Genomic DNA, 20,476 nt, shown 5'->3' on the forward strand with positions numbered 1-20,476 from the left:
TACCCAACAAGGGCCTAACGCCGCAGTAACAAAATGGAAATAATCCATTTAAAAAGTGGTTAAAAAATATATGAACAGACACTTCACCAAAGAAGACATTGAGGCAGCTAACAGACACATGAGGAAATGCTCATGATCATTAGCCATTAAAAAAATGCAAATCTAAATCACAGTGAGATACCATCCATCTAACCCCAACATTACTGGCACTCGCTAATCAAAGAAACAGGAAATAACAAATGTTCGAGAGGCTGTGAGGAGATTGGAACTCTTATGCACTGCTGATGGGAATGTAAAATGTTACGATCACTACATTTACAACGTAAAATGTAAACAATATGGCACCTCCTTAAAAAGCCGGAAATAGGAATACTATATGATCCAGCAATCTCACTTGCAGGAATACATGCTAGAGAAATAAGAGCCATCACACCAATAGACATACACATACCCTTGTTCATTACAGCATTATTCACAATAGCAAAAAGATGGAAACAACCTAGTAGCCATCAACAGATGAATGGATAAACAAATTATGGTACATACACACAATAGAATACTACCCAACAATAAAGAACAATGATGAATCTGTGAAACACATCAGAACATGAATGAATCTGGGAGGCATTACGCTGAGTGAAATAAGTCAATCACAAAAGGAGAAATATGGTTTGAGACCACTATTATAAAAGCCCAAGAAAAGGTTTATACATAGAAAAAAGCAATCTTTCATGGCTACAAGGTAAGGGAAGAGTGGGGAGGGGAAATCACTAACCACAAATAGACCAGTGTTAACTTTGGTGAAAGGAAAGACAACACATAATATAGGGGAAGTCAGCGCAACTTGATCAAGGCAAAGCCATGGAAGCTTCCTAGGCACATCCAAATAACTTCAGAGACCAAGTTACTAGGGCTGAGGGGTGGAGATTGTGCTGTCAGGAGACATCTAGTTAAATTAGCACAACATAGTTCTTACAGAAAATGTTTTACATCCTACTTTGGTGAGTAGAGTCTGGGGTCTTAAAAGCTTTTGAAAGGCCATCTTAGATACATCTATTGGTGCCATCATGTTTGGAGCAAAGTTGAATGAAGAAAACCAAAGACATAAGGAAAATATTAGTCCAAAGGACTACTGAACCAAATAAACCGCAACCTCCACTAGTCTGGGCCCAGAAGAACTAGATGGTGTCCAGCTACCACCACGAACCTCTCTGACAGGGATCATTATAGAGGGTCCCAAACAGAGTGGGAGAAAAATGTAGAACAAAATTCAAATTCACAAAAAAAGACCAGACTTACTTGTCGGACAAAGACTGGAGAAACCCTCAAGTCTACAGCCCCAGACACTCTGCTAATTCAGAATGGGAGCCACTCCTCAATTCCACCTTTCAGCCAAAGATTGTTGTTGTTATTAGGTGCCATTTAGTCAGTTCCAACTCATAGCTAACCTACGTATAACAGAATGAAACATAGCCTAGCCCTGTGCCATATTCACAGTCGTTGTTATGACTGAGCCCATTGTTGCAGCCACTGTGTCAACCCATCTCCTTGAGGGTCTTCCTCTTTTTTACCTCTTGACCCTCTACTTTACAAAACATGATGTCCTCCTCCAGGGACTGATCCCTCCTGATAACCTGTCCAAAGTGAGAGGTAGTCTCATCATCTTTGCTTCTAAGGAGCATTCTGGATGTATTTCTTCCAAGACAGATTTGTTCGTTCTTTTGGCAGTCTATGGTTCATTCAATATTCTTTGCCAACACCATAATTCAAAGGTGTCAATTCTTCTGTGTCTTCCTTATTCATTGTCCAGATCTTGCACGTGTATGAGGCAATTAAAAATACTATAGCTTGGGTCAGGAGCACCTCATTCTTCAAGGTGACATCTTTGCCTAGGATTAGACAGACCTATAAAACAAACAACAACACACATGAAGAATGTGCTTATTAGTTCAATCAAGTATACACGATTAAACAGGCAGCATCTGCCCAAAAGCAAAGATGAGAATTCAGTAAGGGACAGGAAACTTGGACGAATGGACACAGGGAATCCAGGTGTAAAGGGAAAGGGGGAGCGTGCTGACACTTATAACCATCAAAGATTGCTTTTTTCTGTGTAGAAACCTTTTCTTGGGTTTTTGTAATAGTGGTCTCATAAACAATATTTGTCCTTTTGCGATTGACTTATTTCACTCGGCATAATGCCCTCCAAATTCATTCACGTTGTGATGTGTTTCACAGATTCATCATTGCTCTTTATTGTTGGGTAGTATTCCATAGTGTGTATGTACCATAATTTGTTTATTCATAGGGATAAACAAATCCCACTGGGAATTGCAACCAATGTCACAAAACGATTTGTGTATAAATTTTTGAATGAGAAACTAATTGCACTATAACTTTCTCCTAAAACAAAATAAAATTATAAAAATAAAGAAATGAAGGGATGGGGCATTAGGAATTTTTTACTTCATCAGTGCTTGATTTTTTGAGCATATATTAATGTCATAATAATTTTTAGAGACCCTGTCCTTAAAGCACTCAGAGTATATGAAGTGTGGCAGACAGATAGTGTAATACCACTCCAATTCAATGTCCAAAGAAGCACAAAATGAAGCAGGGGCAAATGTCCCTTAGAGATAACAGGGTAGGGGTTCAAAGGAACCTTTGAGAACCCTGAGACAGTAAGTGCAGTGTCAGCTGAGAGCACCCCCCATTAGGATTATTTCACATGTCCTTGGAGGACCTGATGAATCTGGAATACTAACGGCAGTTTTCAGGAAGAAGTCATAAAGCTAAGAATTACATTTTTGACATAGATCCAGGAAGAAAAGAAATGAACGCTTGAAAAAATGCAACTCTATCACTCCCCTCACTCCTTGGGATGAATCCATGCAAAAGCCTACAAAAATAGCTTTAAAAACTTTTCTGATTGGAACTATCTTTGCAAATGAGTGCCAAAAAATTGATCAGTATCCTCAAAATATTTTTCAGCTTATACAACGCCCCAGGGTGGTACATGTGAGAGAATAAAAAACATGTGACCTCAAAAAAAAAAAGAGAAAAAGGGGGGAGATACGGCAAAAATATCCATGTCAATTACTGTCAACATTATAGAAAAAAAATAAAAACCTCTCTTTATTAAGAGACAATTTTAATGCTTACATAGAAAATCATAAGAAATCTAAACAACGCTCATAGAACTAATGAGTGAATATAGTAAATTGCTAGATGAAAAGTCAATATTTAAAAAAAAATCACTTGTGTTTCTATATAACCTGTGCAAGACTGAAAACTGAAATTAAGTTTAGAAAACTATCATTTACTGTAAAAACATCAAATACTTAGGAATAAACTTCAAAATAGATTTATAACAAATTCAAAGCTAACGTATCTTTTATATATTGAATTGTGTCTTTTAAACATATGTTGAAGTCCTGTACATGCACATGTGATCCTGTTTGGAAATAGGGTTTTATTTTTGTTATGTTAATGATGTCCTATCACAGTAAGGTGGAACCTAAACCTAACCCCTTCTGAGGAGTGCTTTCGGAAGGGAGAACAGACGTGAAGACACACAGACACAGGAGGTATGTGATGACCGAGGCGGGTGCGTCTACGAAGCAATGCCAACGGTTTCAGACTAACGCCAAAAGCTAGGAGAGAGGTCACAGAAGCAACCAACGTGGCTGAGACTCTGATTGAACCTTTAGCCTCCAGAACTGTAAGAAAATAAATTTCTGTTCTTTAAAGCCACCCGCTTTGTGGTATTTTATTACGGCACCACTGGGAAACTAAGACAACATCTAATATGTATAAAACCCAAAACACAAACAAACCAGTTGCCATTGAGTTGATTCTGACACAAGGTGATCCCATGTGTTTCAGAGTAGAACTGCATTCCATAGTTTCGATGACTGTGATCATTTGGAAGTAGATTCCCAGGCCTTTCTTCTGAGGTGCCTCAAACCCCCAGCCTTTTGGTTAGTAGCTTAGAACTTAACCGCTCGCACCAGCCAGAAACTCCCCATATATGTAAAGGAATATCTGAACAAATGGAGACATCTATCATGTTTATGACTTCAAAGACTCAGTTTTGTTAAACCGTGAATTCTCCTCCAGATGATAGTAAGATTGAATGCGATTCCAATTAATATCCTGACAGGGTTTCTCTCAGAAAAATCTATTCTAAAAAATCTAATCTAATCTAAAGGTGATTCCAGCAAAGTTGAAAGACTCATACTGCTGATTTAAAGTTTTGCTTAGAGTCTACAGCAATAAGAACAGTGTGAAACCAGTGTAATGACAAACACATACATCAAAGGAAAAAAATAGATATTATAAAAAGAGGTACACAGTGGTTAACTGATTATAGGCAAATACACCAAAGTATTCAATGGGAAAATGGAAGTTTTTATCAGTAAATGTTTCTTTAATAATTTTATAAAAGTTGGAACAAAATTAACCTGAAACTCTGCTTCACCTCAGTCACAAAAATTAATTCAATGTGGATCATAGCTCTAAATCTAAAAGCCAAAACCATTAAGCTTATGAAAGAACACATGAGAATATATTAGTTGTCTGATACAAGCATGAGGTCAGTAGGTAGGTAAAAATTTTTTATAGAGGGCACAACAATAAAACGGTAACAAACTAAGTTTCATAAATATCGAAAGCTTCTTCAAAAAAAAATCATTGAAGAAAAGGAAAGTAAGCCAGAAACTAGGAAAAATACATCTCCAAAGCACATATCAAAAAAATGGCCTGTATTTAGAACATGCAAAGAACTCTTAAAACCAATAAAAATATAAAGAAGAAAAAAAATGATTTCCAAAAGATGTAAACCCTGGTGGCGTAGTAGTTAAGTGCTATGGCTGCTAACCAAACGGTCGGCAGTTCAAATCCATCAGGCGCTCCTTGGAAACTCTATGGGGCAGTTCAACTCTGTCCTATAGGGTCACTATGAGTCAGAATCGACTCGACAGCACTGGGTTTGGGTTTGGGTTGGGTTTGGTAAACATATAATTCATAAAAGAACGTATAGAAATGGATAACAAACATAGAAAAAGGTGCTTAACATCGTTAACCATCAGGGAAATGAAAATCATTTGGGATCAGGGAAATGAAAACTAAAACAGTGAGATTCACCCACTAGAATGAAAAATAATAATAAGACTGATAACAGCAAATATTGAAGATGAGAGGTGAAAATGATACAATCATTTTGAAATACTGTTTGGTATTTTCTTATAAAGCTAAAAATACACCTACCTTATGGACCAAGAATTCCACTCCTTAGTTTTTACTGAAAAGAAAATATTTCCCCACAAAAAGAGACGTACAAGAGTGTGTAGAGCAGCTGGATTCATACTCCACAATAACCAAAACCTATTTCCATCCAGACGATTCCGACTCACAGTGACCCTGTAGGACAAAGAATTTCCCCATAGAGTTTCCAAGGAGCACCTGGTAAGATTCCAACTGCCGGCGTTTTGTTTAGCAGCTGTAGCTCTTAACCTCTATGCCACCAGGGTTTTCACAGTAACCAAGACATTGTGGAATTGGTGTAAGAATAGACTAATAGTTCAGTGAATCAGGATAGAGATTATAAACTCTCCAAATTTACTATACACATAGTAAACTGATTATCTAAAACACAAAAAGTCTTTTAACAGGGTAAATCTTCTCAACGAACAGTGCTGGAACAGCTTGGTAAATATAATAGTAACTGAACACAACCCAGATGGTCATTAGAAGGAAAAGAGATAAATTATTGTATATAATACATTCATTCATACAAAGGCATTTTACTCACCAATTAAAAAAAAAAAAAAAGAATGTTACATGTAAGAGCATAGTTGAATCTCAAAAAAAATTTTTTTCAGTACACAAAACCATACACAAAAGAGAAAACAGTGCACAACATAATTTCATGAAGTTCAAAACTAATCTGTGATGTAAGAAAGCAGAACAGTCGTTACCTACAAGGATCGCAGATGAAAAGGGACTAGAAAGCAATACAGGGTAAGTCTTTGGCTCATGGAAATGCTCTATGACAGAATCAGCCAGCCAGTGCCGTCGAGTCGATTCCGACTCATAACGACCCTATAGGACAGAGTAGAACTGCCCCATAGAGTTTCCAAGGAATGCCTGGCAGATTTGAACTGCTGACCCTTTGGCTAGCAGCCATAGCACTTAACCACTACGCCACCACGGTCTCCATATCAGAATCAAGGAGTTGGTAATATAGACGTACGTATTTCTCAAACTCTTTGAATTGTCCAGTTAAGATAGTTGCATTTTATTGTATGCAAACATTTTTTTCAATAAAATAATTCTAACTGTAGAACACCAGAAATCAGTTTCTCCCACGACCTCCTGCATGGCTCTTACACTGAAATTGTACTGGAAAAAAAAAAATGCACCCCAGGGGAAGTGGAAGGAGCCCTGGTGGCACAATGGTCAAACACTCAGCTGCTAACCGAAAGATCAGCTGTTCAAACTCACCAGCCACTCCATGAGCGAGAGTTGTGGCAGTTGGCTTCTGTAAAGATTGCAGCCTAGAAAACCCTGTGTTGCAGTTCCACTCTGTCCCATGGGGTGTCTATGAGTCAGAGTCAACTCGGGCAGTACACAACAACAACAGGGGAAAGCAGGCACTGCATCATTTGATTTCTTGACTGCTGCTTCCTTGGGCATTGAATGTGGATCCAAGAAAATTAAATCCTTGACAACGTCAATCTTTTCTCCGTTTGTCATGATATTGCTTATTGGTCCAGTTGTGAGGATTTCTGTTTTCTTTCTTTGAGGTGTAATCCTTACTGAAGGCTGTGGTCTTTGATCTTCATCAATAAGCACTCCAAGTCCTCTTCAGTTTCAGCAAGTAAGGTTATGTCATCTGCATATCGCAGGTTGTTAAGTCTTCCTCCAATCCTGATGCCTCATTCTTCTTCATACACTCCACCTTCTTGGAGTATTTGCTCAGCATACAGATTGAAAAAGTACAGTGAAAGGATCCAACCCTGGCACAAATTTTTCCTGTTTTTAAAACACAGAGTATCCCTTTGTCCTGTTTGAATGACTGCCTCTTGGTCTATGTACAGGTTCCTGATGAGCACACCTAAATGTTCTGAAATTCCCATTCTGTGTAATGTTATGTTTAACTTGTTAAGATCCACACAGTCAAATGCCTTTGAATAGTCAAAAAACATAGTATTCTCTGCTTTCAGCCAAGATCCATCTGACATCAGCAATGATAGGGCCTTAGTGGTAAGGTATATGATTAACTATACCATTGCATGCTGTCAGGGTCTAATCTTAGATTCCAGAAAAGGAGGTAATGTTCTTTCTGTAGTGCTATCAAAGCTGACCACAAGACTGCCATGCAACTTGAGTCCAGACTGCATTTAGGAGCCTCCCCCTTCCTCCCTTTTCCCTTTTCCTCAGCATGTAGACCCCTCCATGTGGTTTCCTCTCCCTTCCAAATTTATAAGCCTTGGGCCCTTTAATCCCTTTGTTCCCTCCTCCCATGACACATTGAGGGAGCTATACAGGCATGGAAGATATTTCTCTGTCATCTCATTCAAGGATGAAGGAATTTTTAGGGAGAATTGGGCCAAGATAGAATTTTAGCCTTTCCTCTCCTTTTCAATCAGTGTGTAAGTAATAAAACTTACAAAAACATTGCTGGATAAATGTCAACTATTTACTGAGACCTATAGACCTGAACAAAGTTACTTTCATTTTTCATCCTTGGCATATTGTGAGAACTCTGGAAAGTGAATTATAACAATAGAAAAACATCAGAACATAACAAAGCTGTCATTAAGTGAAAGAGAGAAATTTCAAATAAAATTAATGACAGACTTAAAAAATTTTTCTTTTAATATTTAAGTAATGAAAGAAATGAATCATTTGAAAAATATTTGAATTTCTTGCTGATTTGACATGAAATGCTTAGGTCAATGAAGGTAACATAATGTGTCACAAAAACAAGGGCATTTATATGACACTGATAACTGAGTGTTTATGAATATTGTGGATGGATGCAAGGAGTATTTAAAATTACTCATTGCACACACACACACAGACTTTAAATGTCCTTTTCACACTTGAAAGGTATTAGGGACAGGTTTTCTCAAACTTCACAACAATCCTAAAATATTGCAGGACATCATCAGTAGTGAATTATGAAGCAGAAGAAGAAAAAAAAAAAAAACTTCTAAACAATCAATAATAAAGAACAATTTTGGATTAGCCATGCTGGAAGAAAGAATTATCTTTCTATTTTTCATTGAAAATGATATTGCAAAGTATTTATCATATGAAAAGGCAATCAAAGGGTATGTAGCCAACAATGTAGGAAAAATGATTACAGGTATCTGTGAGACCTTTAATTAAAGAATATATTAGATTATTATTCTGGATTTGGCAATGATTAGGGCATATTTTAGCATTTTATAATTTGTAACCTATTTTTATTTATCGTCTTAAATATTCACTTTCATATCCAATTGCATAATTGTACAATTGTATAATTTGTAGTATTTTTCTCTTAATGATAGGCACACAAAATGATAAAAGATTCAAACCCCATAAAACTTGGATTTGCTCTTGCTACGACCTGTCAGGGGCCAGGCTTATGGGTGGTAACAACTCTTCATTACTATATTCCTATGATATTGCACCATTTCTTGTTATATTGGTATTTCCATCCCTAGTCTCACCCCCGCTCCCTACCCCTACGAGCTACTCTTCTCCGTGACTTCCTACTTCATTGTTGTTGTTGTTAGTTGCTGTCAAATCAGTTCCAACTCATGGCAGCATTATGTTTAGCAAAACGAAATACTGCCCCATCCTGTGCCATCCTCACAACTGTTGTTATGTTTGAGCCCATTATTGCAACCTCTGTGTCCATCCATCTCATTGAGGGTCTCTGTCATTTTTTACTTACCCTCCATTTAACCAAGCATGATATCCGTTTCTAGTGATTGGTCTTTTCTGATGATGTGTCCAAAGAAAGCCAGATGAAGTCTCGCCACCCTCACTGCTAAGGAGCATTCTGGCTGTACTTCCTCTAAGACATATTTGTTTTTTCTTCTTGCATTCCATGGTATATTCAATATTCTTCGCCGACACCACAACTCAAATGCATCAATTTTCTTTTGATTTTCTTTTTCATTGTCCAGCTTTCATGTGTATATGAGACAATTGAAAATACCATGACTTGGGCCAGGTGTGCCTTAGTAGTCAATGTGACATCTTTGCTTTTCCACACTTTAAAAAGATCTTTTGCAGTACAGTTTCTCAATACAACATACCATGGGAATTGATTGTTGATGCAAGTGGAATCAAATCCTTGACAGCTTCAATTTTCATTGAGAGTACTTAATTCCATACGATGCACTTAAACTTGAAGTTCAAGAAAGTTACAATTCCCTTACAAGCTCATCTTCCTCCAAGCACATAATTATACGTTATACCATGTTACAACTTGTCAATCAACTTTTATGTCATTTATGTTATTATCTCCAAATTTATGTAACTAAGAGTTCTATTTATAGGGAAAGAAATAAAATTACAATATTATATAGATATCAACAGTCAGCCCATAATTGATTTAATATTTTTATTGCTGAATAAATATTGCAATTAAAATAATGACGATAAAATTTTATAATACAATACTGAATTCCAAAATGAGAAGGGGAAAAGTGCTGAGATTATTCTATGCCTTTTTCTTCATTTTTTTATGGACCTTACAAAACTCACAGCAAACAGCAAATTATTAAAAATAAAATATGCCGGGCGGTACTTCTGCCAGTGGATGAATACAAGGCATAACCACCATTGGCCTTGTTGGCAGAAAAGTTTAAGAATGAAGTATTAGATTATTATGCAGATACTTAAAATGGAGGTTTACATCTAAAATTTTTTAAACACAGAAAAATAGTTAAGAACATATTAAATTTAAAAGTTGGCAACAAAAGAGTTTGTACAGTATATCAATTTCCTACAGCTTCCATAACAAATTACCACAAATTGATGTCTTTGAATCATGGTGTTGGCGAAGAATATTGAATATACCATGGACTGCCAGAAGAATAAACAAATCTATCCTGGAAAAAGTACAGCCAGAGTGCTCCTTAGAAGTGACAGTGGTGAAAATACAGCTCACATACTTTGGGCATGTCCCTGAAGAAGGACATCATGCTTGGTAAAGTAGAGGACCAGGAAAAGGAGGAAGACCCTCAATGAGACAGACTGACACAGTGGCTGCAATAATGGGCTCAAACATAGCAAAGATGGTGAGGATGGTGCAGGATAGGGCAGGGTTTCATTCTGCTGTACACAGAGTTACTATGAGTGGGAAGATACGCAATGGCACCTAAAAAAACAGATGGCAGTTCCGGAGGTTAGAAGTCTGAAATCAAGGTGTCAGCAGGGTTGGTTCCTTCTGGAGCTCTGAGTCAGAATCTGTTCTCACTTCTCTCCTAGCTTCTGGTATTTGCCTGCAATTCTTGACATTACTTGGCTTACAGCTGCGTCACTCCAATCTCTGCCTCCAACGTCATGTAGCCTTCTTTATCTGTAAGTGCTTCAATTGTAGAAGCACAACTTTACATGGCCTTCTTATAAGGACATCAGTCATTGGATTTAGGGCCCATCCTACTCAAACAGCAATGATTTTGAGGATGGCGCAGGAAAGGGCAGTGTTTTGCTCTGTTTTACATAGGGTCACTATGAGTCAGAACTGACTTGACAGCACCTAACAACAATTACTCCAGGAAGACCTCAACTTAACTATTTACATTGGCAAGGACCTTATTTCCAAATAAGTTAACATTCATGTGGCCATGAATTCTGGGAAACACTATTCAACCGAGTGCATACACTATGATAAACAAACAAACAAACAAAAGCTGATGCCATTGAGTCTATACCAACTCATACTGACCCTACAGGACAAAGTAGAACTTCCCCATAGGTTTCCAAGAGTGGCTGGTGGGTTTGAACTGCTGACCTTTTCGTTAGCAGCCGGAGCCCTTAACCACTGTGCCACCAGGGCTCCGAAAGTATAATAATACAAGGGTTTAATGTTAAGATATTTTATATATGCAAAATCTTAGAAAGAATTCAACCAATATGTTGAGTGAAAGGTATCTCTGGATAGTGTGGTTTCTGAGTGTTTTTTTCTCTTTACACTTGGTCATGGCTAGTATGCTTCTACAATTAGCATGTTTCATCTTATATCAAAGAAGTTTTAAAAAGACTGTTTATATAGAATGGCTAATGACATGGGAATTATTCACAGTGTAATAAACAAGAAACAGGGTAAAGCACTATTTATACACTATGATCCCAAGTATGCAAATATATGTGTATGTGTATATAAGCATATGTATATACAAATTGTGTTTTATATAAATCTTTTCAAGTGTATACAAATGAGGACTCACACACTGAGAAAATATCAGAATGCAGTTTAGCAGAAAGTTAACAAGTTTGTTTTCTAGGATTTGAGCATTGATTTAAGCTCTTTTTTGTGCTTTAAAATTTATTTTTTTCTTCAATAAAATGTATACTACTTTTTAAATTAAGGAAAAGAAAGAAGGCAAGTTAAAAAAAAAAGGAGTCTTAGAAAACTATTTCCATTTCTGTGATAACAATAACACTCCCTAGCAATACTGCGTACAGCCAGAACTTTCCTACTTCGATGATGAATTTTCCCCCAAATTTTGGATAAATCTCCCCTCCACATTCAGACAGTGGGAAAGAATAAACTTCAGACATAAAGAGCTTTTAGTCCACATATGGGTAAGAAAAATGAGAAAAACTAGGCAAGTGTGGATAAGTAAAAAAACAACAGCATGAGAAGAAAGCAAACGACTAGAAAGCAAAGGAACGCCTGACGACCTGCAGTTCGGTAAACGAGCGCAGAAGTGGTCGTGGTTTGCCTGGAGATGTGGGAGGCATCAAGGGCCTCCAATGTGTGCATAACATGAGCAAAGATGTTGCAAAAAGCCTCTATCAGCTCAGCCAAGAGAATTGACAAAGACCGAGGAACTAAAAACAAAACAAAACAAAACTGTAAGTCTAGAACCTGCATAGACAGACTAGAATACAGACCTGACAAGTGCTATTGCCGCTAGTTACCATCAGGTGGGTCCTGGCTCATGGTGACACCACCTACAACAGAATGAAGCACTGCCCAGTCCTGTGCCATCTTCACAGTCATCGGCAGGGTGAAGTCTCTGTTGCATCCACTATGTAGTCTAAGTGCTAAGCACTAAGGGGCCCATCGGCCAGTATTACATTGGACAATAGTCTGTTGTGATTCATAGGGTTTTCACGGCTAATTTTTGGAAGGACATTGCCAGGCCTTTCTTCTTGGTCAGTCTGGAAGCCCCTCTGAGACCTGTCCACCACTGATGTTCCTGCTGGTATGTGAAGTAACAGTGGCCCAGCTTCCAGCATCATAGTCACCAGAGCACGACGAACTGACAGACAGGTGGTGGAACAAATGATTACTGACTGTTTAAACATGAGGGCAAGTGTGGTAGAGGTGGGCATACCTGGGCAAAAGTAAACCCATACAGGGAACATTTAGTAATAATGATATCTATACTTAAAATTCTAATTCTTTAGCTAATATTTGATTTCTAATTACTCTCATATTGTAATTATTTACTTATTCCCAGGTATCTTTACTCAACTTTGATAAAAACAGTTATGCATTGTTTATCAAAGAAGTGCTTGACTCTGATGAACTTTTAAGAACGAGCATTAACATACCAGTACCCAAGGAAGGATCAAGTCTCCCTGAATAATTCAACTGCGGCCCAATCTACACTGTGTGGAGAGAAAATTGGCGAAGGGTTAGGTACCAGTTTTATGGTTCTCCAGAGAAACAGAACCAACAGGAGATATGCTTATACAGAGAGAGAGATTTTACCAAATTGGCTCGCACTAGTCCAAAACCCAAAGGGCAGATGGTAACCTGGAAACTGTCAATCTAGAGTCTGAAATCTATAGGCCAGGCAGCCTGGAAACTCCAACCCCATATCTATGTTACAATCTTCAGGCAGAATTCTTTCCTGGGAAATCTCAGTTTTGACCTTAAGAAGATCAAATGATTAGGTGAGAACTATCCAAGTTATTTTTCTTACAGTGGGGTGATTGTAAATGTTAATCACGTCTACAAAGTACCTTCACAACAGCATCTAGACTAGTATTTGACCAAATAACTGGGCATCATAGCTAAGCCAACCTGACACATAAAATTAACCATCACAGGTAGCAATACAGTTATTTTAGTCACTAATTGTTGGCTATGTTCTTGTGCCGACACATAGCTATGCTATAGGACAGACTAGAACTGCCCCACATGGTTTTCTAGGCTGAAATTTTTACTGGAGCAGATCACCAGGTGTTTTCTCCTGCAGAGCCAACCTTTAGGTGAGCAGTTGAGTGCTTAACCATTGCACCACCAGGGCTCCTTAAAAAAGCTACAGAACCCCAGAAAAAACTTACGGGGGTCTGCAAGTCAATGTCCTCTGAATTGTGCTTCTTAACTCTTACTAATTTCTTTGTCCTTTGTACATTATTGACACACATTTGTTTAATCAAACGGAATTGAATTGAGAATGACATATATTAAGAAGCTGCCAAGGGTACTACAAAATTTTCAGCTGCTCTACATCCTTTACTTAGGAAGGCTCCTAAGTACTAGACCCCAGGGACCATTTCAAGTGTCCCCTCTTGGAGGAGGCTGCCCAGGGCAATGCTAAGGTTAGTATAATGGGGAAACTAGGATCTGAACCAAACTCACCACTCAACATTCAGAGAGTAATAACTTTTGTGAATTTCCAACTTATCCTATGTTTGAACAAGTGATTCACAACTGAAAAGTTTTTTTTTTTCAAATCCCATTAGCCATTAAACCCTTTGAAAAACAAGATCCTAATCTCTTTTTGAATCTGCTGTTTACACTAATACATATGGTTATTTCTAACAAGTATGTAAGATTTAATTCCAAAGGGGGGGAAAAAGTCTTATGCATATGGTTAGGGTGCAGCAGCTTTTTGTTTTTATCCAGACAGATGACCTCATGCAGCATAAGCTCCAATTGCAAACTGAGGAGATACTAGAAATGGTATTAAAAAAAAAAAAAAAGACATGTACTGGGTATGACCAATAATGTTTCCTACAAGGATATAGTCAAGAGTGTAAGCAGGTGTTAAATTGAGCCATTGTCTAGAATAATAAATTTCTTGGACATTTTTGTTAATTTTAAAAGGAGTAAAGCTCTCTTATTCTTTTTTCAAAGATACCTAAATAATGGTGTGAGTGCTGAGATGCAGAGTACAACTGCAACTAAAGATTCTAATTTTGGTCCTTGGAACTTAAACATAGAAGTCTGATACAGGAACAAACAAACAAAAAACCCAGCTACAAGAGGATATTTGGATAAGCAAATTTTCAAGTCATTACTCATTTATTAGAAACCCTTGTGGCTTAGTGGTTAAGTGCGACGGCTGCTAACCAAGAGATCGGCAGTTCGAATCCACCAGGCGCTCCTTGGAAACTCTATCAGGCAGTTCTACTCTGTCCTATAGGGTTGCTATGAGTAGGAATTGACTCGAGGGCAGTGGGTTTGGTTTTTTGGGTTTTTAATCATTTGTTGGGATTCTGCTAAAGAGAATTGCTTTATTCTATACATTGTTCTAAAGATCATTGCTTTACCCTAAGGGTGGATTTTCAAGTCCTGAAGGAGAATGAAAATAAGTCACAATATTAAATTTTGTTGTAAAACTTTTGCAGATTGACATCCAATAATATCTACCATTAAGGAGTAGCTAATATTTTGCTAACTTTGTTAACTTCACATCAATGTTTCAAGTCAGATATTATACTTATATAAAACATAACCAAAACCATACAGAAAGGTAAAGTTGAGGATTTGAACTTTGACCATGAGGTGTTTTTTGTTTTTTATTTTCCCATCTTCTCTTTCTCTATCTCTTTCTCTTTTTTTTTTCTCATTGTCCAAAACCATGTCTGTTTTCCTATAGCAAACTGCCCCATTCAAGGTACAAATAATACAAACAAATAATACAACAGAATCTGCTGATTCGAATAAAAGAGGTCAATTCTGAGGAAAGGTCTCTCACAAACTCTTGCTATATCATCTTACTATTATTCCATATGGTAGTGAACTATTGCTTTTAACATTAAGTGAGCTGTTTATTACATAGGGAAATAGCTTAATCAGGGCATGTACAGGTCTTGCCCTCACAGAGGTTATAACAATGGCAGATACATACAAGTTAAAAAAAAAAAAGTACAGCACAATTAGCACTTTGATAAGGGAATTTGAGATTTGACCAATCTGGGAAGGCTCCCCAGGGAAATTGAGATTAGAAGATGAGTGGGTTTAGTCATACAGGTTTGGAAGAACAAACAAAAAGGGACTCCTGTCCACTGTTCCCCACCCACTATCAGTCGTAACCTTGCTCAGTCAAAAAAAAAAGGAAAAAAGATCTACTGCTAACCCTTACCCTATTTTTTTTGATACTTATAATCATAGAAAATCAAGAGATGATTTGGTAGTCTTACTGATGTAATTAGGTCCCTAGGTGGTGCAAATGTTTTATGTTCAACTACAAACCCACCCAGCAGCACCACAGAAGAAAGGACTGGCAAACTGCTTCCTTAAAGATTACAGCCAAGAAAACTCTATGGAGCAGTTCTACTCTGTAACACATAGGGTTGCCATGAGTCAGGATCAACTCAACAGCAACAGAAATTGATGCGATTGGGTGGTTCTCAAGAAGACATCCAAATTCACACAAAGAAAATGTTTTAGTACAATGAAATCTCCAAAATGGAGAGGAATGGAAGAAAATGTATTCATATTTATTATTCACTCTGATTTTACCAGAAATGGGGTAGAGCTACATGGTTCCTTGCTTTGTAGACTTGCTTATCCTTGTTATGGATAATACACTAATGCCATTCTCTAGAGAAGAATGTGTGCAGGGTCAAGAATAATAGAGGCATACAGTCAGAATGGATTTTAATTCCTGGTCCTCAAGAATTCCATTAAGCTGCATGGTTTCCCACAACTATAATTCTACCAATCAATTACACTAATAGTGCAAAGGAAACAACCAAGCCACAGCATTAAAGTAATAAGTGTTTCTGTAACAAGTATTTCTGCTAAAGGGAATGAAATGAAGAACTTTAAAAACAGAGACTATTAGATACGAAAGTATGTGTCTCATAAAGTTTTTGTGGTATTTCTAAATATAAAAATATTAAAATTTAATCCCAAATAATATTGTCACAAGGACTTAATAAATCTATATTGGAAGAAGAATGGATAGATGGGTAAATAACATATTTATTTATTTAACAGGCATTTGTTAAACATTCCATGCCAAGCACTTTCTTGATGCCAGCTGGTGCTCTAAGGTGCCTGACCCCAAGAAAATGATCACTCTCAGCCTAGGAGAAGAACCAGGAAGCCAGTGTGCCTGGAATAGTCTGGGGAAAGCAGTACAAGAGTAGGTTAGAAATGTAGCCAGGGCCCAAGTAATGTGTGATTTTATAAATCATGCCATTCATAGTATGAGTTGAAAAGTGACATAATCTAATTTAGATTTTTAAAAAGATCACTTTGTTAGATATAAGATTTGTAGGGGGAAAAGTATGGAAATGAGGAAACCAACCAAGGGCCTGATGCCAGAAGGAGGTATTTGTAGGTTAGACTATAATGGTGTATAAGAGATGGGAAAAAGAAAACAGATTCCATCTAGATTTACCGGTCAAACCAATAGTACCAGCTAATGGACTGCATGTGAAAGCAACAGAAAGATAAATCAAGGGATCAAGGGCTTGAGTCACTGCCTAAATGATGATATCACTTATTAAGCTCAAAAAGACAGAGCACAACATACTTGGGGGAAATCGAGACTTACATTTTGGCCATCTTAATTCTGAAATGCCTTTTAGACATCTGAGATGAAGCCCTTGATATATAATCTGGAGCTCAGGAGAATGATCACATTTGGAAATGCAAACTTAAAAATGTAGATTTAGATGATAAATGTAAAGGATAGAGAAAGATATGATGCCCTGCGATTGGCTTAGGCACCCTAGGAAGAGAGTGTTTATAGAAAAAAACAGAGAGACAAGTACTAAAATTTGGATGCATTTCAATATTTTAAATATTGGTAGAGGAGAAGGAGTCGGTAAAGTCAGCTTGATGAATGGCCAGCGAAGTGGATGAGTAGTGAGGAGAATGACAAGCCACAGACCAAAAGTTTCAAGAAGGAAGGAGTGGCCAACTATGTTGAATGCTGTTGAAAATTCAATTATGATGAGGGTTAGATAAGTGAGCGTTGAATTTGGCACTGTAAGGATCATTGGTAACTTAACAAGCCATTTCATTAGAGGGGGATGAACAGGGTTTGGAGTGGAGCGGGAAGATGAGTGAATCTGAGGTGACAACACAGAGGTAGAGAGTGTGCCCAGCTCATGAGGATGTTTGCTGTGAAGAAGAGCAGAGAAATGGAATGGCAGCAAAGGCTGGCTTGTGAGGTCAGAAGATTTTCTTATTTTGCATGTGTTAGTTGTTAGTAGTATATGTTAAAGATACTAACAAGCAGATATTAAAACATGTTTGCATACTAATGGGAACCACGCAGGAGAGATTAAAAAGTTGAAGATTTGATGATTGAGGTGAGAGAAGATAATTGCCAGGGTGCAGTAACGGTGCAGAATATAAGTGACTAGGGTGGCCCCGGATAGAAGCAGGAACTCCTTTTCCATGGTAAAAAGTGGGAAGAAAAGGGTATGACACAGATGCCAAGTGTGGGTATCATCTTCTCTAATAGTTTTCAAATGCAACGAATGCTGAGGTAAAGTCATTGGTATGGGGTGAGGTGAAGCAGAGACATCTTGTGTGAGATGGATGGACTGGCTATGAAATGGTGGCAGTTGAGTGCAAAATGTAAATACCTGGTCCTTTTATTCAAAAAGCAGGAAAAAAAGTACAGTTAAAGGTACTAAAATATGAATGTTTTTCTTTCTTCTGCAGTTCTCTCCCTCTTGACTCATTATCATGTTTGTTTGTTTTTTAATTTGTCACTTATAGGGTTGCTATGAGTCGAAATATACTCAAAGGCAGTGGGTTTGTTTTCGTTTTTTTTTTTTTTTGGTAATGTCACTCTAACCAATTAAAAATTAAAACAATAAATTATTTGCATGAATTTAACCATTCATGTTTATATTGTGCAATGCCAGTTTTAACTGCAAATATAAGAACAGTTAACTACTTTAAATAATTACCAAAGTTATACAATTTGTATTCCGTGTTTTCCCCAGTGGTGCCTCAAACTGGCTAGAGCAGACAAGCTAAACTCAGGAAGGTTGGAAGGCAGGATTGATGGCTCCTTCAGGCAGGGAGTCAGCAGAGGGAGTGTTCCTCTGGGTACTGGGGAATTCACCAGCTAAGTTCAGACCCTCCCAGGTGCCTGAGGGTACCACTCTGTGACTAAGGTCATGCTGGGTGGGCTCCCCTTCCTGTTAGCTACTAGACTGAATTATTGCTCCCTGGCTGCAGGGAGCTCTGAGGAAGTCCAGTTAGGCATCTTCCCTTCCCGAAGGACTGCCACCCTAACCACAGCAAGTGGGCAATCCCCAGGGTCTTTAAGTCTCTGAGCTTGCTGGGATGCACTCAGTACCCGGATCATGGGTGAATGATGTTTGCTTCTGCCCAGACAGGCTCCAGTGGGCTGGTCACTCTCTGGGTACATGCCGAATTCTCATACCCAGACCTCCACCAGGGGAGGAAGGCAAAAATAAACGTGGGCCTCCCTCTTACATCACCACTCAGTCACTGACCCAGGGAGAGGGCGAATGCTATGTGAGTGGGAGAGCCTAGGAACCTATGGGGCACCAAGGGCAGCAGATGACAGAGAAGCAGATGACGGGAGGCAGGGACGTGACAGAAAACAGGACCACACATGAACTAAGACCCTATGCTCAGGCTGCAGGCTGTATTTTCCCGTTGGACTTCACTCATATAATACACTTCAAAGAAAACATCAGTAAGATTTTCAAGACTGCAACCACCACCATTAAACTGCAGAATAAGAGGCACACTTCTGAAAATAAGGCCTTGGGTGTTTGCACTGTTTGTGCGTCCATGAAGACCGTCCGTGTGTGAGGACTGACCAGAGATCACTGGCTAAGTGCAGGGCATACTGGCTTACCGTTTGTAAACTAAACATAACAGCAGTTTTATTGGGAGGCATTTTTCCATCTTGCATTTATTGCTGCATATCTTGCAAGCAAAGCACTGACTTCCTTTAGTCCCAGACACAGTTTTCAAGAATATTTGTATAGAAAACAACCTTCAAGGATACAGCGTCTTCTTCCAAAGGAAAGGGTAAGCATGCTTAATTCTACTTATAGAAACTCAGGTTTCCTCAGCTCAGGCGTCATCCCCTATAATGTAGCTCACTATGTGTGTAGGTGTCATCGGCCCCCTACATGTCTCCCTGTGGGAACTGGGGCTCGGAGAACTGGCAGGAAAACTGCTGATCCTCTGGTTACCACGTTTGTCTCTGACACAGGGATTTCATGTCTTTCATTAAAGTCGGGCAGGCTAACTTGTTAGGCTGCAAGTGAAGATAAAACTCAGACCTTTCCTAGCTGATAGTTTTTCTTAGTTTTGTTCTCTCTGATCGAAATTTTCCAGGACTAATTGAATTTGCAAAGCACACTACAAAATTTCTATCATTACGATTTCCCTCTCAGCAGATATAGTAAATGCAGGCACACAGTCTGAAAAAAAAAAAGCATCTGGCTTCAAAACAGTGTTTCACAAAGTGTGTTTGTTTCATTGGCTCTTAACCGATGTCATGCAAGTACGCCTAAAGTCACTCTCCATGGTGATAGATGTTCAAAGCAAGTTTTCTTTATTGCAAAAATGGCTAATATTCTTTAATGTAGAAGTCTGCAAACTTTTTCTTGATACACTTCATCAAGAACAATTTTGAGCACATATCTCCAGTATAGATGTTTCTATTCATATGGAAATTATATATATGAATGGCATACCCAACCCAGTGCCGTCGAGTCATTCTAACTCATAGCGACCCTACAGGACAGAGTAGAACTGCCCCATAGAGTTTCCAAGGAGCGCCTGGCAGATTCAAACTGCTAACCCTTTGGTTAGCAGGCGTAGCACTTAACTACTTCGCCACCAGGGCATATACATTATAAAACACAAAAAAAGAAAAAGAAACAAAAATGTTATAAAATAAGTATAAAAGGGTGTTTTCATGTTTCCTTCCTATCTCCTTCCTAATGAATCATCTTGCGTAACTCATGGTATGGAGACAACCATTGGGACAATGTACCACTGCTACAACAGACCGCTGCTTCAATATACCGATGCCAATTACAA

At 38.2% G+C, this 20,476-nt stretch overlaps 1 long non-coding RNA gene across 1 annotated transcript in view; it reads right to left on the reverse strand.

Annotated features, from left to right (window-relative positions):
- Window positions 1–627: 627 nt before the first annotated feature.
- LOC126061611 (uncharacterized) overlaps window positions 628–20,476 on the reverse strand; it is a 91,683-nt gene continuing 71,834 nt past the window's right edge. The window contains exon 3 of the long non-coding RNA XR_007513849.1: window positions 628–1,905. This is a non-coding gene — a long non-coding RNA (uncharacterized LOC126061611). The remainder of the gene's footprint in view (window positions 1,906–20,476) is intronic.

The sequence above is a fragment of the Elephas maximus genome, chromosome 18, assembly GCF_024166365.1.
Source record: "Elephas maximus indicus isolate mEleMax1 chromosome 18, mEleMax1 primary haplotype, whole genome shotgun sequence".
NCBI lineage: Eukaryota > Metazoa > Chordata > Mammalia > Proboscidea > Elephantidae > Elephas > Elephas maximus.